At 43.4% G+C, this 27715-nt stretch overlaps 1 long non-coding RNA gene across 1 annotated transcript; it reads left to right on the top strand.

Moving 5' to 3' along the window:
* The first annotated feature begins 19 nt into the window (after positions 1-19).
* Positions 20-27556, top strand: LOC111751427 (uncharacterized). Its single transcript, XR_010321008.1, has 3 exons — positions 20-3847; positions 19563-19682; positions 24259-27556. It is a non-coding gene; the product is annotated as an uncharacterized LOC111751427 (long non-coding RNA).
* The last annotated feature ends 159 nt before the right edge of the window (positions 27557-27715 follow it).

Genomic DNA, 27715 nt, shown 5'->3' with positions numbered 1-27715 from the left:
TATGGGTGCATGCCAGAAACAGGGGGTGGGGAGGGGGGAGAGGAGGCTGGGAGGGGTTTCTTGGAGGATTTGAACCTGACTTGTATGATTCCAAGGAGGGGTTAAGGAAGCAGCAAATTCTCATAAAAAGACCAGACTTAATGGTCTGACTGAGACAAGAAGGACCCTGGTGGTCATGGCCCCCAGACCTTCTGTTGGCCCAGCACAGGAACCATTTCCGAAGCCAACTCTTCAGACATGGATTGGACTGGACGATGGGTTGGAGAGGAATGCTGGTGAGGCGTGAGCTTCTTGGATCAGGTGGACACTTGAGACTATGTTGGCATCTCCTGCCCGGAGGGGAGAAGAGAGGGTGGAGGGGGTTAGAAGCTGGCAAAATGGACATGAAAAAAAAAGAGTGGAGGGAGAGAACGGGCTGTCTCATTAGGGGCAGAGTAATTGGGAGTGTGTAGCAAGGTGTAAATGGGTTTTTGTGTGAGAGACTGACTTGATTTATAAGCTTTCACTTAAAGCACAATAAAAATTATTAAAAAAAAAAACTTTATGGATCACAACAGAACATTGTTCAATATAATGCTGGAAGATGAACCCTCTAGGTTGAAAGTCTCTCAAAACACTCAGTGGCTGCAACAACGGACTTGAGCATGCCAACAATCATGAAGATGGCTCAGGATCAGGTGCCGTTTCATTCTATTGTACATGGTGTTGCCATGAGTCAGAGCTGCCTGAATGGCAATGAAGAACAATAACACCATCTACTGAGTTCTTAAATTCACATATATTATCTCATTAGATCATCATATCAACCCTGTCTTTTATCGAGAGAGGGTGCACCTAAAGCTTGAAGAGCTGGAGAAGCCCAAACACTTTTGACTGCTTAGACCACCTAGGGTGCAATAATAAAAGTGTCCCCAGGGCTGTAGTAGGGTTAGATTCAGTGACCACAGGCTCAAATGATCTTCTGCCTGCTCCAATGCATGTGGTTAGAAAAGTCTTCCAAGCCCTTTGCTGGGAGGCTCAGCAGATCCAAGATCCCCAGCGTGAGGGTGGGTAGTGTTTGGGCAGATCTAGGGGGCAGTTCGCCAGTACAGGAAGCTGCTGGGCACTGGTCATTCTGCCAAAGGACACAGCTCCTGGAGGCCTCTGGGCACCTGGTAATGATTAGTGCAGCTGCTAGGGCCCCAGCCTCAAGGGCAACAGGCCTCCTTGTGAATTTGCAAGCTGATCTTATCTGCCAGCAGGTGGGTACCAGCCATATGATGGAGCTCCCTCTGAGACACATGCAAAAATGCCTAAGAAGAAACTGCATATCTAGCTCCTCCTCGGCCTGACTTTAATGAGCAAGTCCTTACCATCTCCCAGTGGCTCTCCTCACCCCAATGCCAGCTGCCAGCACCTCTGCTGTAGCCTGTCTGCTTGCCCATCAGGGATTTTACTAAAGCTCAAGGCAAATTTGGTCTTTAAAAAAAAAAAAAGTTGCAATTGAGTTGATATCAACTCATGAGGACTGCATGTATGTCAAAGAACGGTGCTCCATAGGGTTTTCAGTGGCTTATTTTTTTGGAAATAGATCTCCAGGCCTTTCTTCTGAGGCACCTCTGGCACCTTTCTGGCACCTTTCTGTTAGCAGCCAAGCACATTAATCTTTGCACCACCCAGCAACTCCTGAATCTGTTCTACCCTTTATTAAAGCCACTTGGTGGTCTTTCAACGTTTCTCTAGAACCTTTTTCCAGGGCCTACCTCCTTTCTCTCTTTCCCAAACCTGGTAGGTGGGAACTTTCAGCAAGGGCGTGGACAAACCACTGAGTCATTGCAGATGTTTAAGCAGAGGCTGAGGGGGGCTCCCTTTGTGTCTTTGGGCCTGCAGTTCTAGGATCCCCCTTAGTCTGACATTGGTAAGCCCCACAGAAAGAATAGCACGGACACTAGAGTCAGCCCACCTTTTCTTGGAAGCTGTGTGATAGTGAGCAAGCTATTCATTTATCTTCCTGAGCCATTTTCTCATCTATACACTGAGGAAGATGAAACCCACCTTGCAGGATGATTGCAAGGACATAATAACAGGAGTTTTGTAAAATCCCTAGCACAGTGTTTGGCACTGCAGTTGTTGCTCTGCTATGTGAGCCACAGAGAGATCTGCCACCTTGTGCAGTAGCCGTGGCCATAGGCATGAACAGAAACAACTTGAGGATGGGCAGGAAGCCCATTGTCCCACTGGGAGGGCAACTCATGAAACCCCTCCCATTGCTCCAGTATTTCCATAGTCCTTAGGTTTGGATTTGCTGTTCGCCAAAGATTTTCAACCTTCTAGTAAACCAGTTGCCATTGAGTTGATTCCAACTCATGGCAACCCCCTTGAATGATGCAAACAGTTAATGTACTTGGCTGCTAACTGAAAGGCTGACAGTTCAAGTCCAGTCAGAGGTGCCTTGGAAGAAAGACTTGGCAATCTACTTCCAAAAAAATCAGCCATTTAATATCTTATGGAGCACAGTTCATCTTTGACACACACAGGATCACTATGAGTCTGAATTGACTTGATGGCAACTTTTTTTTTTTTTTTTAATTCCTGGGTAGTGCAAATGGTTAATGCACTTGGCTACTAACCAAAACACTGGCAGAGGTGTCTCAGAAGATAGATGGTGTCTCAGAAGAAAGGTCTGGTGATCAACCACCAAAATATCACCCACTGAAAACCCTGTGGAATACAGTTTCAATCTCCTAGCTTTGCTTATGTTGTTCCTGCCACCTAGCACATACTTACTTCAGTATTTACTCGCGTGGTTACTCAACAATGACTGATTGATTTTTCTGATCCTGATATTGTGTCAGGCACTGGGGATATGGCTGTTAACAAAACAGACCTGGTGTTCACTCCCCATGAAGCTTGCATTCATTCTAGTTGGGTGAGTGCTAAAGAAATTAAAACAAGATAACTTTGATAGTTTGAAATGCTCTGAAGAACTGAAGGCATGTGCTTGGATAGAGTGACTGGTGGGTGGGGCAGGAGCTGCTTTGGGAAGGGATTTAAGGAATGGATCCAAGCCCCAGAAGCCAGTCTGGCTAATGAGCATGGAACAGGATCTGAATGGAGAACACTGGGAAACTTGTTGAATCTATAGGAATGGAAAACTAGACTTGGAAAAGGGGCGTGTTCCAGCTGAAACCACGGCCAAACCAGCCATAGGACAGTCTGCCAGGAACCTGCCACAAGTGCACCTGTCTGGCACGCTCGTTGCCACCCTGTGGATTCTTGGCTTAATTCCTGTCACCACTGCAAATAATTTCTGACTACCCCATATGGGTCACATACCTGCCCCATAATTCCCAGGGGGGAGGAGAAAGAAGATATCCGTCTTTCTTTGGCTTTTCTGATAAGAAGGCTGGTCTGACCCTCAGTAGCCAAGAAATGGGAAATGTCTGAGAAGGTGACATCTGATTTGAGGTCTAAATGGTGAGGAGACAGTCATGTGAAAATTCAGGAGGGGGGTGTTATGGATAGAATTGTGTCCCCCCAAAATATGTATTGTAAATCCTAACCCCATAACTGTGGTTATAATCCCATTAGGGAATGAGTTTTCTTTGTTAACAGTTTTAGTGTAGGGTGTGTCTTGAGTCAATCTATTTTGAGATATAAAGGGAGCAGATTAAGTAAGACAGTGAAGAAGCAGAGATGGGGCAAGAGTGATGCCAAGCCACATGAGGATCGCCCAGGAGCAGAAGCTCAAAAGAGACAAGGACCTTACTCCAGAGCTGACTGTGGTGTATTAATTACTTTTGTGTGGTCTTTCCAGCCATTGTCTTCTAACTCCCAGCTGGGTAATTGGGTGGGACTATGTGATAAGGTAAGTTGTGGCCCACCAAAGGAATTGGTCAGTTTTGCTTTAAAAAAGAGCTAATTCTAGAGCAGAGAGGAGGATCCTACCATCAAGGAAGAACAGCCAGGAGTGGAGATTTTGTCTTTTGCCCCCAGGATCCCTGTGGTGACAAGCTCTTAGAAGGAGGGAACCAGGAGAGGGAGAGCAAGTTATAACCCTGGAGAAGGTGAGAAATGGTGGCAGCAGAGACCCAGAAGCAGCAGATGGTGCGGTGTGCTTCCTGACCACGGAGAGAGAAAGCTGAGTGCCTTTGGGGAAAGGCTTAGGGCCAGGGAGAGGTGTGCCTGCGAGCACGGTTGGGAAGAGGCTGTCCTGTGCCCTGAGTGTTCCCGAGCCTGAATTGTAACTGTTACTTCCCTAATAAACCCCATAATTGTGAGCATGGTCTGTGAGTTCTGTGTGGCCATTGCAAAGAAATACTGAACCCAGGATAGAGTGGTGTTGGAGGGACAATTGGTGTCAGAATTAGTAAAGATGGTGGAGAAAGGAGCCATGTCTGACTCTGGCCTCATAGGAATCAGTTTTGGGCTGTTGATCTTGATTATCCTTCGTCCTTGTGAAGTTAGAAGAGATCAGACAGTGTCCTCAAGCTGTTTTTATACCAACACAGAGAGAAAGTTTTCCTCTAGAGCCATTGTCTGAAATTTGGACTTCTAGCCTCCTAAATTATGAGAAAATTAATTTTTTGTTAAAGCCACCCATTTGTGGTATTTCTATTATAGCAGCAGAAACCCTGGTGATGTGGTAGTTAAGAGCTAGAGCCACTAACCAAAAGGTCAGCAGTTCGAATCTACTAGGCGCTCCTTGAAAACCCTGTGGGGCAGTTCTACTCTGTCCTGTAGGGTCGCTATGAATCAGAATCAACTCAGTGGCAACGGTTTTTTTTTTTTTTTGGTTTATTATACTAGCACTAGATAACCAAGATGGGGAAGGCAGTAAGGGAGAGGGAGCATTCCAGGCAAAGGGAACAGCAAGCGCAAAGGCCCTGGGGCAGAAATGAGCTTGAGGAGTTCCAGGAACAGAAAGACAGCCATGTGGTGGGAATGCAGGGGATGCAAGGTGGAGACCAGGAGGAGAGGTGGGCAAGGTAACTGCCTTGATTTGCAATGTGGCTATTGCCACAACCCCCAACCCCCACAGCCATGTCCCACCTTCCCAAATTGAGAAGAGATTGCTCAACTTTGAATTCCCTCTGCATCTGAGTCATGGTCTCTCATGACACCACATACTTCGCTCCTGATATGGCAGTTATTTGTGGCTATATTTGACTCTGAAAGCCATCAGAGGACTAGGACAGCCCCACAGGGTTTCCAAGGAGTGGCTGGCAGATGCAAACTGCTGACTTTTGGTTAGCATCTGAACTGAGCATAATAAATCCCTGCTGTAGAAGCACCTTCACCTCCATTTTCTGTTACTTGCAGCTGACCACATCCTAATTAACATCAGCTTGTCTGATGGAGCAACGGTTAAGTGATATGGCTGCTAACCAAAAGCTCTGCAGTTCAAATCCACCAGCTACTCCTTGGAAGCCCTGTGGAGCAGTTCTACTCTGTCCTCTAGGGTTGCTAAGAGTCAAAATCAACTTAATGGCAGTGGGTTTTTTTTTTTTTTTTTAAGTCTTGGAAGAAGTACAGCAAGAATATTTATTAGAAGCAAGGATGGCAATACTTCATCTCACGTACTTTGGGCATGTTATCAGGAGGACCAATCCCTGGAGAAAGGCATCATGCTTGGTAGAGTAGAGGGTCAGCAAAAAAGATGAAGACTCTCAACGAGATGGGTTGACACAGTGACTGCAACAATGGGCTCAAACATAGCAATGATTGTGAGGATGGTGCAGGACCAAGCAGTGTTTCGTTGTGTTGTACATAAGGTCGTTCTGAGTCAGAACCAACTCAACAGCACCTAATAATAATGATAATAGAGTGGTGATTGGTGCCTGGTGGCATTGTAGTTAAGTGCTTGGCTGCTAATTGAAAGGTCAGCAATTTGAACCAACCAGATGCTCCCGGGAGGAAGATGTGGCAGTCAGCTTCCAAAAAGATTTACAGCCTTGGAAACCCTAAGGGGTAGTTCTACCCTGTCCTATAGGGTTGCTATGAGTCAGAATCGACTCAGTGGTAATGGGTTTGAGTTTTTGGAGTGTGGCGATTAAAAGCACAGGCTTTGGAGAAAGACTTTTCTGTGTTTAAATTCTCACTCCATATCTAGTCACTGTGTGACCTCGGGTAAGTCATCTCATCTCTCAGTTTCTTACTGAAAAAAATGGAAGTAATAACTATGCCTAACTCAATGAGATGCTGGAAGGATTAATGATGTCATGTACATAATGAACTTAGCGCTGAATTTGGCATGTAATTTGTGCTCAGTAAATTGTAGCTAAAGCTATTGAAATGATTTAAACCCAAGTGATAGGAGCCATCACCTCCATTATCTCAACAATTCTGTTAGGTGGGTGTTTATATCCCTGTTTTAGAGACAGGGAAAATGAGGATCAGGAAGGTGGAGCAACTTTTCCAAGGTCACATGGCTAATAGGTGGTGGAGCCAGGGTTTCTAGGTCTAGCTGCGTCTGAGGTCTGAGCCCTCTACTATGGAGTCTTACAATGACTCTTACTAAGCCCGGTGTTTCTATAGAGAATTGCCTGCCGAGGCTCTCTGAGACCCGAGGCTTTTACCATGTACCATGATTTGCAACATATCCTTTTCAAATCCATTCACTCCGGTCAATTCAGAGGCAGTGGTGGTTCAGTGATGGAGTTCTCTCCTTCCATGTGTGAGACTCGTGTCTGGTTCCTGGCCAACGCACCTCATGCGCAGCCACCACCCGTCTGTCAGCAGAGGACTGCATGTTGCCCTGATGCTGAACAGCTTTCAGAGGAGCTTCCAGACTAAGATGGACTGGGAAGATCTACTGGCGATCTACTTCTGAAAATCAGCCAGTGAAAACCCTATGTATCAGAACAGTCTATTCCCCAAATGATCATGGAATGGCACAGGACCGGGCAGCATTTACTTCTATTGTGCATAAGGTTGCCATGAGTCAGGGGCCAACTTGACAGCAGCTAATAACATATCCTCCCCAAAACTGCCTACTTCTCCCTATCTCCACCGCCACCATCAGATCTCCTGGACCACTTTTGAATGGTCTTTCCATGTCCATCCGTGGCCTCTCGAGTCCAGCAGACTCTTTCCAAAACATGAATTAGCTTATGTCTCCTCAATGGCGTCTCATCACTCTTGGATTAAAATGCAAACTCCCTTCAGAGGCCTCCCAGTTCCTGTACCCCCTGACTGCTCTGTGGCCCCCTATCACTGCAGTTGAGTCCTTGCTCCATGCTGCCCTCTGCCTGAAGCCACTCTCTCTCCTCTCTGCAGGCTGGGCATTCTCCTCATCCCTCAGGACTCACTTGAGTGTCACTTCCTCAGGGTCATCTTTGCCAACTCCTTCTCTCCCTGGTCCATTGTAACTTTATGCTGCAAAACTTTTCAGTCTGTAACTCTACATATATTTTTGAATATATTTTAAACTGCATTCCCCCACCTAGGCTTTGACCTCTGGTAGGCAGGGAGGCAGGATAGACTAGTGGTTAGGAGGACGAGTGCTGGGCTCAAATGAAGTTCATGTTCCCATCTCCTACCAACTGTGTGCCCATCCTGGCCAAGTTATGCAGTTCCCTTCCACCTTATTTTCCTGATTTGTAAAGAGGAGATGATGAGACAACCTACCTCTTAGGGTTGTTATGAAAATTAAAGGAAGCAAATCCATGTGATATGATTAGAGTGGGGCATGGATGTAGTCGTTGTGTATTAGTCTTTTGAGGGTGCTGTAACAAAGACCACAAACTGGGTGACTTACAACAGCAGAAAGTTATTCTCTCACAATTCTGGAAGCTGGAGTCTGAGATCAAGATGTCAGCCATGAGGAGTGAGGGCCAAGATGGTGGAGTAGTCAGACACTTCCTGTGGTCCCTCTTACAATGAGGACCTGAAAAAAACAAGTGAATTGAATATATGTGATAACCTTGGAGCCCTGAACATCAAAGGCAAAGTTAAGGAATTGAACTGAGTGGCCAGGGAAGGGAGAGACAGTTCAGAAGCAGCCAGGAGTTGCCAGACCCGAGTTGGTGGGAACTGGCACCCTGTACGCCAGGTTCGGCCGGTGCCTGTGGTGAGGCAAGCAGTGGTGTTCAGGAACGTTTTCCATATTGGGAGAGACCGAGTGTCGGAGAGTCTACTCACACCTCTAAAATCAGCAAAATATGGTGCTTAATTGACAAAAGATAAGTACATATGTCTAAACTACCACGCAGATCAAAAAACACCACTTTGGGAAAAAACTCTCTCCCATTTGCCTGACCCTTTCCCACTCTGCACTGAGTCCCGGATAGGCTGCAGAGATAGCCACGTTCCCTGGGCCAGAAGTAGGACCTGCCATGTGTCCTGAGCCATTCTCCCTGCCTTGGAGAGGGAACAAATTTACAAACAGGGAAAAACTAACCTGCTGGCTCCCCTAAGCTGGGAACTCAGGGCAGAAACAGCTCCTCTGCCTAGGCACAGGCATAAGGGGTCCACAAACTTTGAGTGCCTTTCACCCCTGCATAGACCTGTGTGGGTCCATTTTAACAGTGTAGGCCCTCATTAGCACGTACAACAGAGTATATACCTGAAGGCTAACTTTAACTGTTTCAGCTATATGGTGGAAAGGCAGGTTTGTGACGTTTGACACCACTGTGCCTATTAAGCAGGGTCCTCACCTACCCATATCAGGGGCCTGAGGACTGGTGGTTTCACCCACGCCACCTAGCCACCCTCGACAGGGGCTCAAGGATAAGTGATGTCTCCCAGTCCTTATAGTCAACAGCTCTGAATGCCCATATTATGGCTGCAAAACCCATCTACCCATGCACTGTAGGGAACAGGGACATGTTTTCCTCACAGACCCTAAAGAGGCGGTTGTCAGCCTCCTGCCTTGCTCAGCGCATGACCCTCTGCTGCAGCCAGATACCTCTGCCTACGCCAATCACCCCTGTTTGTCTAAGGCTGTAGATGAGAGCCTGCACCACCCACTTGGTGACTGACTACCTGGCCACCTGATCTGAATCCATACAAAAAAAATGAAAGGAATCCTGGGCTTGCATACCTAGTAACAGCTGTAATCATCTGGTGACAGGACGTTAGAACTTCAAATGTGCCAACAATCAAATGTGCCAATAATCTGGTACAATAATGTACCAGAATGGAGGAGAAAACAGAAAATACAGAGAGAGTTGTTAAAAATTTGTTGGCAGAAAACTTCCCTGATATCATGAAAGATGGGTAGATATCTATCCAAGAAGATCATCGAAAGTCACACAAGGTAGATTCCAAAGAAAGTCACCAAGACATATTATAATCAAACTTGCCAAAACCAAAGATAGAGAATTTTAAAAATGGAATGTCACCTACAAAGGACAATCAATAAGACTAAACCCGGACTACTCAGCAGAAACTATGCAGGCCAGGAAGGCAATGGGATGACATATATAAAGCCTTGAAGGAAAAAAAATGTCAGCAAAAAATTATATATCCAGCAAAACTGTCTCAAATATGAAGGTGAAATTAGGACATTTCCAGATAACCAAAAGTTTAGAGAATTTGTAAAAACCAAAACAAAATTACAAGAAATACTAAAGGGAGTCCTCTGGTTAGAAAATCAATAACATCAGATAACAACTCAAGACTAGAACACAGGACAGAGCAACCAGATATCAATCCAGATAGGGAAATCACAAAAATAAATCAAGAGAGTGGAGGGAGAGTGGGCTGTCTCATTAGAGGGAGAGTAATTGGGAGTGTGTAGCAAGGTGTATATGGGTTTTTGTGTGAGAGACTGACTTGATTTGTAAAGTTTCACTTAAAGCAAAATAAAAATTATATTAAAAAAATCATAGCTAAAATGCTTAAAACAGGGAAACTGAGATGTCATTATGTAAAAGATGACAACATTAAATCAAAAAACAGGGACTAAAAAATACAGATCTTTCATATGGAAAGGAAGTTAAGGCAATATAAAGAAATGAAAGATTGGTTTAATTTTAGAAAAATAGGGTTTTTTTGGGGGTTAGGGGTAACTATAAGGCAACCACAAAGGAAACGAACTATCCTGCACATCAAAATAAAAACCAAAAAAAATGTAAAGACTCAGCAAATACAAAATCAACAACAACGAAAAAGAGGAAAAGAAAATATATAAAGAAAAATGGGTCAGCACAGAAAATTAAGTTGAACAAAGAAACTGTCAGCAAAAAAAAGAACCCCAAAACCAAACCCAGTGCAGTCGAGTCGATTCCGACTCATAGCGACCCTGTAGGACAGAGTAGAACTGCCCCATAGAGTTTCCAAGGAGCGCCTGGAGCATTTGAACTGCCGAGACCCTTTTGTTGGCAGCCGTAGCACTTAACCACTACGCCACCAGGGTTTCAACAACACACAAAAAAGGACATCAAAATGGCAGCACTAAAACTCATACCTATCAATAATTATGCTGAATGTAAATGGATTAAATGCACCAATAAAGAGACAGAGAGTGGCAGAATGGATAAAAAAGATGTCAGCCATGTTGATTCCTTCTACCGGCTTTGAGGGAAAATCTGTTCCATGCCTCTCTCCCAGCCTCTAGTGATGGCCAGCAATCCTCGGCTTGTAGTTCACGTCGATCTCTGCCTTTGTCTTCATATCCCTGTTTTCCCTCTGTATCTGTCTGTCTCTGTGTCTCTTCTCTTTTATAAGACAGAGTTTAGGTTGGATCAGGACCGACCCTACTCCAGTATGACCTCCTGTTATCTTAACTGATACCATATTCAAAGGCTTTATTTGCAAACAAGGTCATGTTCAGAGGTACTGGAAGTTAGGACTTCAACGTATCTTTTTATGGGCCACAGTTCAGCCCATAACACAGTATTTACGTCCCTCGTTCTGCCCGCTGCACAAGACTCCCACCGACGCTGAGACACTGAGTGCTCACATGCGGAGGGTGCACAGCAAATGCTTGCTGGATGGGGAAGGAATGGATAACGCCACTTGCTCCTCACAATGGCACCATAAGGTGGGAAGGTGAGATTTTTGTCCTGGTGCTCCTGAGAAGAAAACAGACTCCCAGAGTGAACCAGTGTGGGTGCACAGCAAGTCAGAGGCAGAAGCAAGAGTCTTGTTCAAGACTCTTGACCCCTGCTGGAGCTGTGTCCATTGTTCAGGGGTGGACGGGCCTTGGGGAAACCCCGCTGTGTCCCTCAGTCATTTGGCAGCAGAGTGCAAGGGACTCAGGCTGTTCCTCCTCCAGGGTCAATGGAGGAGGCCTTAATGCTTATCAAGATGTTCCTTTGCCCCCATCCTCCCTGGACCTGGGGCCAGCTGGTAATTAGAAGTGTCCAGCCCTGCCTGCAGATGTCCTTGGGGACGAAGAGGCCAAAAGGGAGAAGGGTGGGGCCCTAGATAGACTGGGGCCACCAGGTTAAGAAGCACAATGTCCTGAAACCCAGATTTCATAGCATTGTCTGAGCACTGACTGTGTACCTGGTCTGTGCTAAGAGCAGGCGTGCCAAGGCTATGGCCCCAGCTCCTCTCTGGTCTCTCCCCTCCTGCCATACTGTGACCCACCCTTTAAAATGCAAATCTACCCTCATCTCTCTTTTAACTCACATCTCTTCCTTGGCTCCCCAGCACCCTAAATCCCTGGGCTGGGACCCAAGGCCCTTGTCGTTATTCATATTCTTATCATGCCAAAGCTCTATCTACCTGTTTACTTGTCTACTTGTTTATTGTCTGTCTCTCTCCTCACACTTTAATTTCTGTGTCTTATTCACTGTCGCTATAGGGTTGCTATGAGTTGGAATCGATTTGACGGCAGTGGGTTTGGCTTTTTTGTTTGTTTATTCACTGTCATTATCTGCTGTGCCCAGCACAGTGCCCAGAGATGCTCAGTGGATACTTTCTGAATGAATGAATGAACACATGAATGAGTGAACAATCTGGCCCTTGGCTACCTCTCCAGCCTCATCTTCTAACAGCATTCCTACCTGAAACTCCCCCATGCCCCACCAACCTGGGTTTTATGTTCCAGCAATACCAAGCCTCTTGCAGTTCCCCAAAATGTCCTTTTGTGCCTCTCTGCCTTTGCACATGCTGTTACCTGCCTGGAATGCCTTCTCTTTCTTGCTTCCTGACTCTTCTGTTCATCCATGAAATCTCAGCTCTTTCCTGGCATTTCCTCATCCCGCCCCCACTGCAGCACCTTCCGCCCATGCTCACTTGGCCTCTGTCATATTGCTTTGGGAACTAATGTTATCCTGGGCCATGAACTCCTTCAGGACACAATGTCTGACTCATTTCCTGAACCCCAGAACTTAGCCAGGTCCTCAGGCATAGCAAATACTTAGTAAATACTTGCTGAAAGGTGAATTAATTTAACCCTCGCACATCTTTAAGAGTTTAGGGATTGTTTTTGGGGGGGGGAAGTTTGCTTACCTCTGGTGGCTAGCAAAGGCCTTATTTGATTCCAGGTGTGGAGTCAGGTGGTTCATAATTTAAGCTGTGGAATCCAAAAGATCTGGATATGAATCTCAGCCCTTCCACATACCAACTGTGACACCCTGGACAAGTTTCCCATGGAGCTGCCTTTGTTTTTCCACTTGTAAAGTAGGGATAATAATAGGACCTACTTCACAGGGATGTTGAGACAATCAAGTGAGACAATTCCTATAAAGCACTTGGCAAAATGTCTAGTATAGTATTTGTTATGGATTCCATCATGTCCTCCCAAAACACGTGTTGAATACCTGTGGATGTGATCCTGTTTGGAAATAGGGAGTTTCTTTTGTTATGTTAATGAGGTCATACTAGTGTAGGGAGGCTCCTAAGCCTAATAATTTTTGAGTTAAAGACCAGAAAAGACACAGAGACACACACAGGGGGAAGATAGATGCCATGTGAGTAACATCTACGAGCTGAGGAGCACCAAGGAACAAAGGAAGGCCCAGGGCTACCAACAAGGAAGGAATTGACACGGTTGAGGCACTGATTTGGACTATTAGCCTCCAGAACTCTAAGAAAATAAATTCTATCCTTTAAAGCCACCCACTTGTAGTATTTGTGTGACAGTAGCACTATGTTACTGAACAGTGCTTAATAGATGTCTCCTGTTATTGTTGTTGTTATCTTGACTCCAAGTCTCATGCTCTGTTCCACTAACCAACTGTTCCACTACTATGTAGGAAAATACATAACAACTTCCCTAAGTCAGATGGTTTTTGACTTTTGGCTGCTAAAGGCACAGGCTAGAAAAATTTGAGATGAGCTCTGCTTATGGGTTTGATTTGAGGGCTGGGAACTTAGGATCTCTGACTCTGGGCAGTTGGAAGAAATAACATAGTTGTTTTTCCAGCCCAGTCCCAAAAGCTCCAGCAACTGGACTGCTAGGCCTTTCCAACCCTGGCATCCAGTGACCAAGGAAGCTCCACTGTGAAAAAGCACAAGTGGGAACTATCTCTCTCTTATTGGGACCAAAGAGTTCACCAAGCAAAACAGAGATCTTTTGTGGAATCAGAAAACTCTGATAAGCAATCACCTGCTCTTTGGCTGGAATTTTCACATATACTCAAGCCTCTTGATTTTCCCAACTTTCCAGGGAGAAAAAGAACCCATGGAAAAGACTGTTGGTGCTTGCCAAATTGATGCATTTGAATTATGGTGTTGGCAAAGAATATCAAATATACCATGGACTGCCAGAAGAATGAACAAATCTGTCTTGGAAGAAGTATAGCCAGAATGCTCCTTAGAAATGAGGGTGGGTGGGGAGACTTAGGCTCACTTACTTTGGACATGTTATCAGGAGGGATCAGTCCCTGGAGAAAGACAACATGCTTGGTACAGTAGAGGAAGGGTCAGCAAAAAAGAAGACCCTCAGCAAGATGGATTGACACAGTGGCTGCAACAATGGGCTCAAACAAAGCAATGATTGTGAGACTGTGCAAAACCAGGCAGTGTTTCGTTCTGTTGTACATAAGGTCTCTATGAATCAGAACCTACCCAAAAGCACTTAATAACAACAACAACATCTTGCCAAACAGCACATAGATGTCTTCCAGCATTTCTTGCAGCTATGTTGGAACCATATGGCTACTTCTGAGTGGAAGTGATGGGGGTCACTTCTGGGTCCAGGCAGCTAAGAGCCAGAGTGCCTTCCCTTTCCTTACTTTCCTCCTGCCCAGGGAAGCTTGGGGACCATGTACCCTAGATGGCTTAGTAACAAGATAGAGGAGCACTGTGAGTGAGGAGGTGAGTGAGAATTAACCTATTCTGTTAGGATTTATTTGCTACCCCAGCAAAGCCTAGCACATCCTGTCTAATGTAGGACTCTTATTCTCTTTTGCAGATGAGGAAACGTAACCTTTCAGACTTGAGGTGATTTGTTCAAGGTCACCTAGTTAGGAGGTGGCAGAGCTGAGAATGTGCCATAGGCAGTTCGACTTTTGTCTTTTTAGGGATTATTCCAGCCAGAACTCTAGTATTCTCTAGAAGGCTAAGTAAGCTCAGGATCCGAAGTTGGAATGAGCCAAGGAAAGCACAGCAAGGAGTCTTAGGCAATGATCAGGTGAGACTGGGGACAATCTGGGTAGGTCCATGAGATAATATAAGTAGGTGAAGGGCCTCAGCCTCAGCCTAGGAAGTGGGGTTCAGACCCGAGGCTCAGGATACAGTTTATAAAGAGGTTTAAGGTGGGTCTCTGGGTACCTACAGATCCCACATATGGCTGAATGATAAGATCAGCCCCTGCGGAGGTCATTTCCAGGAATAAGATGTCTCCCAGGCTAAAAACAGGGAGTTCAGGACCTGAAAATCTCAACAAGGCTTTAGGAAGAGAGAGGAGGGAGGTGTCCCAGGGGAAGTAAATGGAGCCACAAGTATTAGTCCCCTTGGAGGAATAGCTTGAAAGAAAGGATAGTGTGTGGGAAGCCAGGAAAAAGGGATTCAGTGTATCATCGTCCCTGCCCGGAGATGCCAGAATCTAATCCTTTGGGTGAATCTTCTTGTACTGGCAAAGGGAAAGACTGGTGCTGAGCTGGAGGACCCCAGGTATTGGAACCATCTAATCATTATTTTTGCTTTCCTTATAAGGTCATCACCATCCTCAACACTATCATCATCATCATCACCATCATCATTACCATCATCACCATCACTCTCTTAGGCTGGGTTCTCTAGAGAAGAAAAACCAGTGCAGTGTATAAATATATAGAAAAACCAAACCAAACTCATTGCTGTCAAGTTGATTCAGACTCATAGTGACCCTATAGGACAGAGTAGAACTACGCCATAGAGTTTCCAAGGAACACCTGCTGGATTTCAACTGTTGACTGTTGGGTTAGCAGCTGTAGCTCTTAACCACTATACTACCAGGGTTTCCATAAATATATAGAGAGATATTTATATCAAGGAAATGGCTCACATGATTGTAGAGGCTGGAAAGTCCCAAGTCCATGGCTCACATTGGAGGCTTCTCCTGACTCATATGTCTGCAGGGACTGGTGAGCCCAAGATCAGAAAGGTCAGACAGCAGGCCTCTGGCTCATAGGCTGTGGAGTCTGACAAATCCTAAGATTGGCAGGTAAGACAACAGGCAAGCTGCTAGCTCCAGTGTCAAGAACTGGAGGTCAGATGAACAGGAGCCAGCTGCAGCATCCAGAGTGAGCAAATGCTCACAAGCCTTACCAGAAAGTCCACCTATTTTGGATGCAGGCCATTCCCCTAAGGAAACTCCTTTTCAACTGATTAGCTACTCACAGCGGATTCCATCATGGAGGTTATCACATTATATCAGATCTCATCATGAAGATGATTACATCATCATACGACTGCCAAACTACATCATAATTGCCAAACCACTGAGAATTATGGGTCAGCCAAGTTGACACACAATCTTAATGATCACAATCACCATGACTGTTATCATCACAGTCGTCATCACTATTATCACCACCGTCACCATCACTGACACATCACATCACATCAGTATCTAGTGCCCATCATACACCAGACCTTCTGCTGAATGCTTGCCATAAGTCATCTCTTTCAGTCCCCCTCATGGCAGCCCAGTCAGGTAGAAACTATAATTATTCCCATTTTACAGATGAGAAGCTTTAGGGCCAGAGAAGTGAAGTGGCTTCTCTGGTAAATGCTATCGAGGATCTAACAGGCTCTAAAGCTCAGGATGTCTCACTGCAGGGCCTGTGCTCTTAGGAACTGTGCCGTAAGCTGCCGTGAAGAAGCCTTCCCTTGCCTGATTCCAGGCCCACCCAGCAAAGGGAAGCAGATGGGAAGGGGAGTCACATTTATTGAGCACCTGCTGTATGACAAGGGCCAACACACCCATTAGATATATAGACATAGTGCCTAGAGTCCATAATACTACTAGGGACCCACAAAACTATTTTAATTTCTTTTAAAATCATAAGATAAAAAATGAACTTTTAGGTCAAAGAAAGTATTTTAATTTTCTTTCACATTAAAAAAAAAGAAAGAAAGAAATTCGTAGGGCCCATGCAAATCTATTTTGGTGGGAGGGACTCACAAAGGCAAAAGTGCTAGGGCCTAGCAAGCCATCATGCAGCTCTGGGTGTGCCTGGCCCTCTGTTCTCCCTCAGTAAAACTAGTTGCCATCAAGTTGACTCTAACTCATGATGACCCCGGGTGTGTCAGAGCAGAACTGTGCTTCGTAGAGTTTTCAATGACTGATTTTTCAGATGTAGATCACCAGGCATTTCTTCTGAGTCACCTCTGGGTGGACTCAAATGTCCAACCTTTCAGTTAGCAGCCCAGCACATTAACCATTTGCACCATCCAGGGACTCCTTTTCCTTCCATACACTGAACGGATCTGCAACATTTAAGTAACTTCTTTTAGTTAATTTTAATTAATTTGTTCCAATTAATTTCAACTAATGTTTTCTGTGCCCAGCCCACCGTGTGCTTGGTGCCATCAACATAAAGATGAGCATGACACGTCCTTTGTGGGACAGCATAGCAGAGTGACTGAAGGGTGGGCTCTCGAGTCAGACAGCTATGGAAGTGAGCACTGACTGCAATGACCCTGGGCTAGTTATTTCACCTCTCTGAGCCTCAGTTTGCCTTTCTAGTAATGGAACTGATATGGCAGTTAAGAGGGGGTGGTCTGGAAGGAGCAGATCTGCATCTGAATTCTGTTGTGTAAACACGTCTCTCTGTGCCTGTCCTCTATAACATTAGGAAGTTAATAGCTCCAACCTCATGGGGGTTATTGTGAAAAACAAAAAAGCTAAAATGCCTTAAAACAATGCCTGGCACGTGTTGTTTTTAGCTGCTGTGGAGTGGGCCCCTGATTCATGGTGACCCCATGCACAATGGAATGAAATATTATCTGGTTTATGATTGATGCAGATCAGGCTGTTGTCATCACTATGGTTTTCACTGGCTGATTTTCAGAAGTAACAGCCAGGCCTTTCTTCCTACTCCATCTTAGTCTGAAAGCTCTGCTGAAACCTGTTCAGCATCATAGTAACACACAAGCCTCCACTGACAGCTGTGTGGCTGCTAAGCATGAGGTGTATTGACTGGGAATTGATCCTGAGAATCCCACATAGAATATGAGAATTCTACCACTGAACCACCACTGCCTTGCCTGGTGTGTCAAAAAAACAAACAAAAAACCAAAGCCATTGCCATCAAGTTGATTCCGACTCATAGCGACCCTATAAGACAGAGTAGAACTGCCCCGTAGGGTTTCCAAGGAGCGCCTGGTGGATCTGAACTGCTGACCCTTTTGTTAGCAGCCAAATTCTTTTTTTTTTTTACACCACCAAGGTTTCCACATGGCATGTAGCAAGAGTTTAATGATTATTAGCCATTATTGTTGTTGTTAGGGATCCCTAGGTGGCGCTCAACTACTAACTTAAAGGTTGACAGTTTGAACCCACCCAGTGGCAGTGGAAGAAAGGACTGGTGATTTGCTTCAATAAAGATTATAACCGAGAAGACCCTATGTAGCTGTTCTACTCTATAACACGTGATGTCGCCACGAGCTGGGATTGACTTGAAGCCAACAGATTTTAGTTATTGTTATTTTGCACTGGAATCACTCAGAATAGTGGATTTGGGGAGACAGCCTCACTTAGGGATTCGCCAGAGACTTGGAATCTAGTCCCTCCTGTTTCCAATTCACCTGTGTCTTATCATCCAGTGCTGCTATAACAGAAATACCACAAGTGGATGGCTTTAACAAAGAGAAGTTTATTCTCTCCCAGTCCAGTGGTCTAGAAGTCTGAATTCAGGGTGCTGGTTCCACGGGAAGGCTTTCTCTCTCTGTCGGCTCTGAAGCAAGGTCCTTGTGATGCAACAGTCTTCCCTTGGTCTGGGAGCACCTCAGTGCAGGAACCTCAGGTTCAAAGGACACACTTTGCTCTCGTCACTGCTTTCTTGGTGGTATGAGGCCCCCATATCTCTCTGCTTGCTTCTCTTTTATATCTCAAAAGAGATTGGCTTAAGACGCTATCTAATCTTTTAGACCTCATTAGTATAACTGCCACTAATCCATCTTATTACATCATAGTGATAGGATTTACAACATTTGGGGAAATCACATCAGAAGATAAAATGGTAGATAATCATACAACGGATTCATGGCCTAGCCAAGCTGACTGATATTTTTGAGGGATACAATTCAATCCATGACACTGTGTGACTTTAAACTAAGGCCCTTTTTCCCTCTCAGTTTCCCCAGCTGATCGCCTGGGTTTTATCTTTTTCTGGAGCTTTCTCCCTGCTCTCTCCCTTCTAGGCCTTGTTTTCTTCATGGTCTGCTCAGGTGGTGTCCCCACTGCCCAAGTGTGAATGTTGTCTTTGCCTCCCTGCCCTTGACTCAGATAGGGAGGTCCTGGGAAAGGCCAGAGTCCAGGGAAAAGCCTACCAGTGCAGGGAAAGGTAAATAGGAAAGGAAATGAATAAATTGTTGCTTACTTAGCACTGAGCTGCATGCATTTTCCCAGAGTATCAAAAGAGGCCTGAAAGGAGAAAGCAGATCCCTGTGCAAAGGTTCCAAAACTGAGGCGCCTGGCATGCCAAGTGTTGCTGGCTCAAGTGTAGGCCAGACTCCATTTTGTGACTTCTGCTTCTGTATTCCTGAGAATTTTACCTTCACTTCTTCATATGCACATGGCCCTGGGCCTCTGGCTGGGTGGAACCAGTGGCCTGACTTCTTCCCATTCATATGCATATAACCTTGGGCCTCTGGCTGGGTGAAACCAGCAGACCTTGGCCCCCTATCAATTATCTTGTGACCCCCTTGTCAGCGTGCATACTTTAACAATTATGTGACTGTACTCAATCTCCTTAATCTACACACTCTCTGTTAACCAATACCAACTAAAGCCCTACTTTGAGATATCCCACCTTCCACTTTACTGATTGCTTGCCTACCAATCAAAATATTGTAAGCTAAGTTCCAGATTCAACCCTATAACTATGATCGTGTGACTGCAAGTTTTCAGAGTGTTGGTTTTCACTTTGTGAGATCCAAAATGTCCCCAGTTTGAGCTGCCTTTGCTCTCAATAAATCTCTTTACTTTCATTTTAAACAGACTACGTGTTCTCACTCAATGACATTTCTTGGTATAGTTGGCAGGATTTGAAGGCATTTTATCTTCAGTGAATCCCAAGAAATTGAGGACCAGAGACCAATGTCAGCATGAGCCCTTCAACTCATCCATCTCCACAGACTCTCAAGGATCCCTTGAGGTACATCCTCTCAAATCAAGCCTTTGCTGTATTGTGAAGATGGTTCTTTGAAAGGTTTATTTTAGGCTTCTGTTTTTACTTTCTTTTTCTGTTCATTATCTGAAAGTTTTGGTGAGTCTGGTGTTAATGTAAGTTTGAAAAAGCTGACATCTAATGGTGATCCCGGGATAAGACATTGTCTGATCACAGGAAAACGGAAGTGATTTTTAATTTCTCTAGGGACTCTGGTGGCAGAGTGGTTAAGAGTTTGGCTTCTAATCAAAAGTTTGCATTGTGGTTTGCTTAGTAAGATGGGAAGTACCACATCAAAAGATCAAGCAAAACCCCCTTCAGGGACTCCTACAGCTTGTACATTTTTCTGCTCAGTAAATTAGAAAATAAAGCATCCCACGTACAAGTTCAATGGAACTCCTATTTTAATTGGTATCTAGAGGTCTCCAAATGACAACAAGATAGTAAATTTGCATCATTACAAGCAATGGTTTCTAAAGATGCTAAACAAATCGAAGAGTTACAAATCCAGAGCTCTACCACCTCCTCAGCCAACCTTTTAAGATGACTTTTGTCCCTCCATCTGCCTCTCTGGTAGTTACTTCCCTTTACCCTTTGCTACCTTCTTATTCCTCTGAAAATACTTTATCTGAGCTCTCTTACTACCTTAAGGACTCTCTAGAAGAGATTAATGCAGTTTTTGAGATGGCCTTTAAGATCAAGTACCCAATAAACCTCAGAAACTTCTCAAAGTTGCTTTTACACCATGGTCAAATGTGGAACTTTGTGCAACAGTAAAGAAGTACCCTAATCTTCATGAAGAGCCACAAAAATTTACCCATGAATTTAGAATTTTGGCTGAGACTTCTGAACCTGGTCCATCTGTTTCAAATAATCTGATACATATGTTACTGGAACCAGGAGATGCCCAAAGATGGATGGAAGAAGCTAAATGAAAAAAACCCTGAAAAATTCTTAGCAGTCCAGGCTCATGTCCCTGGCATTGAATTACTAAATCAGGCCAAGGCTATTGTCACCAGTTTATTGATACTATCACCAGGATTTTTCCTCAGAAAATAGATTGAGCTAAAGTTCAGAGCTGTAAACAAAAGAAAGATGAAAATGTTTACAATTACAGAGACCACTTAACCAAGCTTTTTACGGAACACTCAATTAAATTTAGAAGAACCAGGAGCCAGTATAACTTTTAATTCCATTTTTCTTAATGGGCTCCACCCTGGTTTGACTGAACTAGTTAAACGCCATAGGCTATATTTGGAAAATGTTTCCACAACAGAGGTAACTACCTCAGCTTAAAAATTGGACCAAACTTTAGGACAAAATCTAAAAAGTAGAACAAAGAAGTAAAGCTAAATGAAACAAGTTAATGGCTTTGCAGTTACAACAGCCGCAATCTCCTAATTATAACAAATTCAAGGCCAATGTTGGGACTAAAGCCGGAACAATACCCCTGTGTTTGTTATTATTGCAAGAATCCTGGACATTTAAAAAAGGACTGTATAAAGAGGAAGAACAAAAGGGGCATTCCACCCTTTAATATTCCTCAGGTTCATCCTGAATGAGGGTCCTCAAGGGATCATTTAGGGGCTTTTCTGATGGTGGCTTTAGATTCTTAAGGGGATACTATTATTTGGATCAATGGAGAACTCTGTAAAATTTAATTAACACAGATGCCACCCTCTCAGCTGTTAACCCCACATGTTTGCAAAAGCCTCTACTCCAGAGCATAAAGACCTCTAAAGTTGTGGGGTTTCCTAACCTAGAACAAATTTTAACTCATTCTTTACCTGTTTCTATATCTTTAGGTACTACTGAAGACAAACACCCATCTTACTTAGTTTAGATACTTCTGCTAATTTTCTTGGGAGAGACTTTTTATCTAAATGGAACTGCCATTAAATGTTCACTGACCAAGGAGAAATATTGCTAGATTTGCATGAGACAAAATTACACAATAATTCTTGAACAGGAACAGCTCAAAAGAGAAAGAAGCTATTTGTCATTTACTGGTACTCCATTTGCTGTTGGAGGAAGGTAAACCCTCAGCTTCTGTCTCCTCCTCAGAAATTTTACCCACAATTTCTGAAACTAATGGGATACTACATCTACTGATGTGGCTGGGTGCTGTTGGTGGACTCAATCCAGATTCAGATTGACTCCTCTACCTTAACCAAAAATATCTCAATATCCTTTGAGATGGGAAGCTAAAGAGAGAATCGCTCCTGTAGTTCAAGATTTCCTTGCAAAGTGTTCAATCATCCTATGTACTAGTCCCTGTAACACCCTTGTTTTCCTAGTTAAAAAAAAGTCAGGGGCAGAAATATGTCAAAGATTTACATGCTATCAATATCATTGTAATCCCTAGATTTCTATTAGTTCCTAATCCCTATTTACTTCTTCCCAATGTTCCCTTGACGCCACTCACTTTACAGTGGATGGCCTTTGTGCTGCATTCTTTAGCATTTCTGTACATCCAGATAGCCAATATTTGTTTGCATTTACTTGGGAGGACCAACAATATACTTAGACTGTGATGTCTCAGGTCTTCACCAAATCCCCAATATATTTTTCACAAATTTTGCTCTTTGACTTGCAGCCTTTACAGTTTAATACAGGGTCTAGTTTGTTACAATATGTGGATAATCTTTTGGTCTGTTCTAACTCCCATTCTGACTGCTTAGAGGACAGTATCCTCCTATTACAACATTTGACCACTGGAGGGAACAAAGCATCCAAGGAATAATTGCAATTGGCCCAAATTTTAATTAAATATTTGGGTCACTTCGTTTCCACAAAAGGAATTACTATAGACCCCAAGAGAAAGGAAACTCTCCTAGCCTACCCTATTCCTAACACCAACAAGCAATTGAGGGGGTTTCTTGAGCTCTGAAGATACCGCTGAGCCTGGATACAAAATTTTTCTTTAGTGGCTCAGCCACTATATAAACATTTAAAAACTTCTGAACCCGATCATTTTTAATTGTCAGAGAATGGTAAGAAAGCCATTCCACAACTGAGTCTTTAATTAATACTCCTGCCTTAGGATTTCCTAGTTATAAGCTACACTTTTCATTGTTTGTACATGAAGAGTCTGACAATGCATTAGGACTTCTCACTCAAAAAAATGGAGAACAACAAAGACACATTGGGTATTAAAGTATTCAATCTGACCCTGCAGCTAGGGGCTACCCCCCTACCCCGCACCTTGCCTCAGGGCAGTTGCTACAACTGCTAAATTGATTGAAAGTACTGCACGCATTGTTTGGGCAATTTTTTTAAATGTCTATGTTCCCCATGCAGTGTCAGCCATTTTAAATTCAACTTCAACCCAGCATCTGTCACCTAATAGACTAACGTCTTATGAAGTTCTTTTAACTGCTTCTAATATTTGGTTGCATATTGTAACCTCATTAAACCCAGTTACTTTATTACCTCCACTTAAATGAAGATAACGCTACCCATGATTGTTTAAATCTTACTGAAAACTGTTGTCCCCCAGACAAGATTTATAAGAGACCCTACTTCCAAATCTTTACTTGGTTTCATTTGTTGATGGATCATATTTAAAACCTGAACCTACTAGCTCTCATTATCAAGGAGGTTTTGCTGTGACCATATCCACTAAAGTCCTCAAAAGTGGCAACTTTCCTGAAGTTACTCCAGCTCAACAAGCTAAACTGATCAATCTCACAAGGGGTTGCAGATTGTCTTCTGCATAGTCAGTAAATATTTACACAGACTCGAGGTAAGAATTCAGGGATTGGCTCATGATTTTAGTATGTTATGGAAATGGAGAGGGCCCTTAACCTCTTCTGGGGCCCAAATTAAAAATGGCCCTTTGGTAGCTGACCTCTTAGAAGCCCTTTTCCTCCTCTCTAAGAAAAAAAAAAGAAAAATTTTTTTTTCGAGATCACTGCAACTAAAATCCAGGCCCACCAAGCCAAAGGAGTTCCTCAAACAGAAGAAATTAAAGGGAATGATTTTGCTGATAGAGCAGCTAAGCAGACTGCTTCCCTGCCACCCCCTAATAATAATAAGAATTATACCTTAATTTATGATCAAGATGGCCTTACTTGCAATAATAATGAGAAGGAGGGGATAGATGCTGGTAGAACACTTATGACACCTATATTAAAGAAACTTGGAAAATGCCTACCCAGATTAGATTCTCATGAAATTTCAAAGTCTCTTTTTAAACACCAACAGTTAATTCCAAAAGAAGAAATTAGAGAATAGGATCATGCCAGATGGCATCAAGATCCAATCACTAGATTGTGGACCAAGCCTAGTAAAAAACCTCTTTTACCTGAGTGCCTGCATGTCCCTATGGTTCACAGTTTCCTACATGATAATATAGGGATTAAAGCAGGTGACCAAAACTGAGATTTGAAAAATTGCTGGTGGGGAGATTTTTCTACCTTAGAGGGCCAAGTCTTTTTTCATAGTTTTGATTGTTCTCCTACTGTATTAGCCCTCATAACTTGTGGTCCTATGCAGTTGGGCACTGTTTTAGGTGATAAGCAACTTTTTAATATGCTTATAGAGAATTTTTCTTTTCTCAAAGGAGCTGCTCCCAAAGATTTACTTGAGCATCAGAAATCAACCCCATATGAAGAAATAGAGAAATGGAACAGATCGAGTTTCTCCCAGCATTCCACCTCTGGAATATGGAAGGTCCCAGCGAGAACAAATCTTTACAAATCCACATGCTAGAAGCATTGCATGCAAACATCCATTTGGGAAAAGACAAAATGACGGAAATCTTAAAAACATATTGGTGGGGGCATTTATATGAAGCTGTGGGTTGTGTGGTATCCCATTGCCCTATTTGTGCCCAATTTATTCAGATTTATTGGAAAAGACACCAGTTAAAAAATTCTCTCAAATCTTGATGTAAAGGACTTTACCTGGTCCTTCTCACTAATCTTTGTGCTGGTAAATTAGAGGAAGTGAAGTCTTGGGCTCATCTCTCCCAGCTGAGGAAGGTTGTGGCTCCTGCCTGGAAAGTTTGATCAACTGAGGGACTTAAGTAGAAATTCAAATACCCTGGTGGCGAGAGGCAGACAACTGTGCCCAAAGTGGGCAGCTTTCCCAAGATCGTGGAACAAGACCTCCCACCTATTCTGTCAAATGCTAGCCCCTGAGACCGTTGGACTTTGTTTAATCCTTATTGCTTTTGAGGTTGCTTTGTGTTGCCAACTTGGGTTTAATGACTAGTGAGAATTTTTCATAAAAAAACTATATATTCTCTATCTGTTTCATATTCATTGCTATATTTATGCTAGCTGCTACGTTATACACTGTTGATATTATCCCGTTTTCATACTGTTCTTTTTTCATGCAAATAAGTGAAATACTTATTGTTAGTTTAAACTTTTAGTTGCTATTTTGTTACTCACCCCATTATTTTACTAGGTTGTTATTGGCCTTTGTTTTAAACACCACTGATCTCCTAACCATCATCTCTTTCCTCAGTGTTATTCTTTCGCTCATCGAATTTTGAGATCTTTTTATTGTTAAATGGTAGTAGATGAAAACCCTCGTCCTACCTAACTACCATTTTTATTACCTTTCCTTTATTGTGTTATTTTTGGTTTGTCTTTTTCCACTATGAGGCTCTTAAGTATTCTGTTATTGTCTTGCACCACTCCACCAACACCTGACACAAAAATGCCTTTTGAAGCTAGCTTAGTCAGTAGCTAGCGCCAGTAATCTGGCTGGTGGATTTGTCATCAAATTCTTAAAACTGGACATGCTAACTCTGACCCGCTGGCCTTGCTAGTTCTTAATTATAGTTTTATACCTAATGCCCTGATAAATGCTAGTGCTATTGCCAGAAAGGCTATCTGTGTTAGGCTATGGCATCAATCTAACTTCCCTATTTATTCCTTAAGTATCCTGTTTTTTCCTTTCCTCTGTTTGGACAAATCCTGAAGTTACTTATACCAATGGATGTGCTATTCCCTTTGTTGGCAACAGCCGATATTATATAGCCTTTGTAGATTTTTGTAATTATGAGAATCCAGATGCCCCAAGTTGCTACCATTTAAAGGAGAAATCGGAGTTAGGGAAATTGACCATTTGTAGCAGCTCTCTTACTGAAAAATGGCTTGAAGAAGCAAATTGGGCTATCCCTTTCCTTGATATTCAGACTGGAACAGGGACAATTTGTGCACCCTGGGTATGTATTTTTATGTAGAAGATTCACTTATTTAAAGGAAAATGACCATATTTAACCTCATACTTGGGCACTACCTTTCTTAGACAAATGGAGCATATATGGCCAATGTACCTTAGGGACTCTTGGGGTCCCTCTAAACCTCCATTCCTATGATGAAAGCACATATTGGACTAATGATTTGAAACTTCTTACCAGAAACAAAAGAGAAGCTAGTAACAACCCTGTAATAGATAAACCTAGAGACAGATGTGCATTCCTTCAAGGCCTTTTCCGCTTGTTGATATCCCTGAACTTTTTCATCTATTTACAATTTTTACACTACAATGTTGCAGATAACTAATGACCCTACTGATAGCATAGAAGCTCAACCAAACCCATTGCCGTCAATTTCAACTCATAACGACCCTGTGGGACGGAGTACAGTCCTTAAATACCATTATTAAAGTAGTATTAGACAACAGAAATTCCTTTGATTTCCTTTTAGCCCAGCAAGAAGGTATATGTGCAGTTGTTAATACCCCTGGTTGCACTTGGATAAATACTTCAGGAGAAGTGGAACAAGACCTTTAAGTAGGTATATCAAAAGACAACCTGGCTTCAGGTATACCCTATGTCTGATTCACCCTTCTTTGCATCTTTAGCTGGTTACCTAAAGGTGCTGGATCATGGATTTGATCCATATTATTTACTAGCCTACTAATACTTCTTGCTGTAATAGTTGTTATTCAGCTAATCAAATGTTGTATGAAATGTATGACTAAAGTATGGCTCACAACACTAATTTAATGCCTATGAAAAGAATAATGTACATTAAAAATGTTCATGTTCCAAATGGATTCTAGCCTACCCCCTGAAATAGAGCCCCTAGATGCCAGGTTATTCCTCCAATGTGCCCAAACCCCACATGGACCCTAACAACTGGACCACAGGAAGCAAGAGGCTAAAAGTATAGCATGATGATGTTGGTTGGTGCCCGGCTACTTTTCACATACATAGTGTCTGAGGTCTTAACGGCTTATTTACCAAGCAGCCATCCAAAATAACCACCAGAAGACCATGCAGAAGAAAGCACTCTGTATTAGTGGTCAATGAAATGATCAACAAATTTCTCTCAAAATTCTTGATTAGAAGGAGGGAATATGCAAGGGTTCCAAAACTGAGGTGCCTGGCATGTGTAGGGTCGTTGGCTCAAGTATAGGCCAGACTCCGTTTTGTGACTTCTGCTTCTGCATTCCTGAGAATGTAACTTTGTTGTCTTCATATGCATATGGCCCTGGACCTCTAGCTGCGTGGAACCAGCAGCCTGACTTCTTCCCATTCATATGCGTATGACCTTGGGTCTCTGGCTAGGCAGAAGAACTAGCACTCTGGCTCCCTATCAATCATCTTGTGACCCCCTTGTGAGCACATACTTTAACAATTATGTGAGTGTACTCAATCCCCTTAATCCACATATAGTCTGTCAACCAATCCCAATCAAAGCCCTGCTTCAAGATATCCTGCCTTCCACTTTACTGATTGCTTGCCTACCAATCAGAATATTGTAAGCTAAGTTTCTGATTTATCCCTATAACTCTGACCATGTGACCGCAGGTTTTCAGAGTGCTGTTTTTCATGTTGCGAGATCCAAAATGTCCCCAGTTTGAGCTGCCTTTGCTCTCAATAAATCTCTTTACTTTCATTTTAAACAGACTATGCATTGTCAATCAGTGACATCTCTTTATGAGTTTGGGCCTGTCCCTGGGTGGTGCAAATGGTTAATGTGCTTGGCTGCTAACCAAAATATTGGAGGTTCGAGTCCACCCTTATAAGAAAGGCCTAGTGATCTACTTCCAGAAAA

Source organism: Loxodonta africana, chromosome 2 (genome assembly GCF_030014295.1).
Source record: "Loxodonta africana isolate mLoxAfr1 chromosome 2, mLoxAfr1.hap2, whole genome shotgun sequence".
Lineage (NCBI taxonomy): Eukaryota > Metazoa > Chordata > Mammalia > Proboscidea > Elephantidae > Loxodonta > Loxodonta africana.
This window is presented reverse-complemented; position numbering and strand designations above follow the sequence as displayed.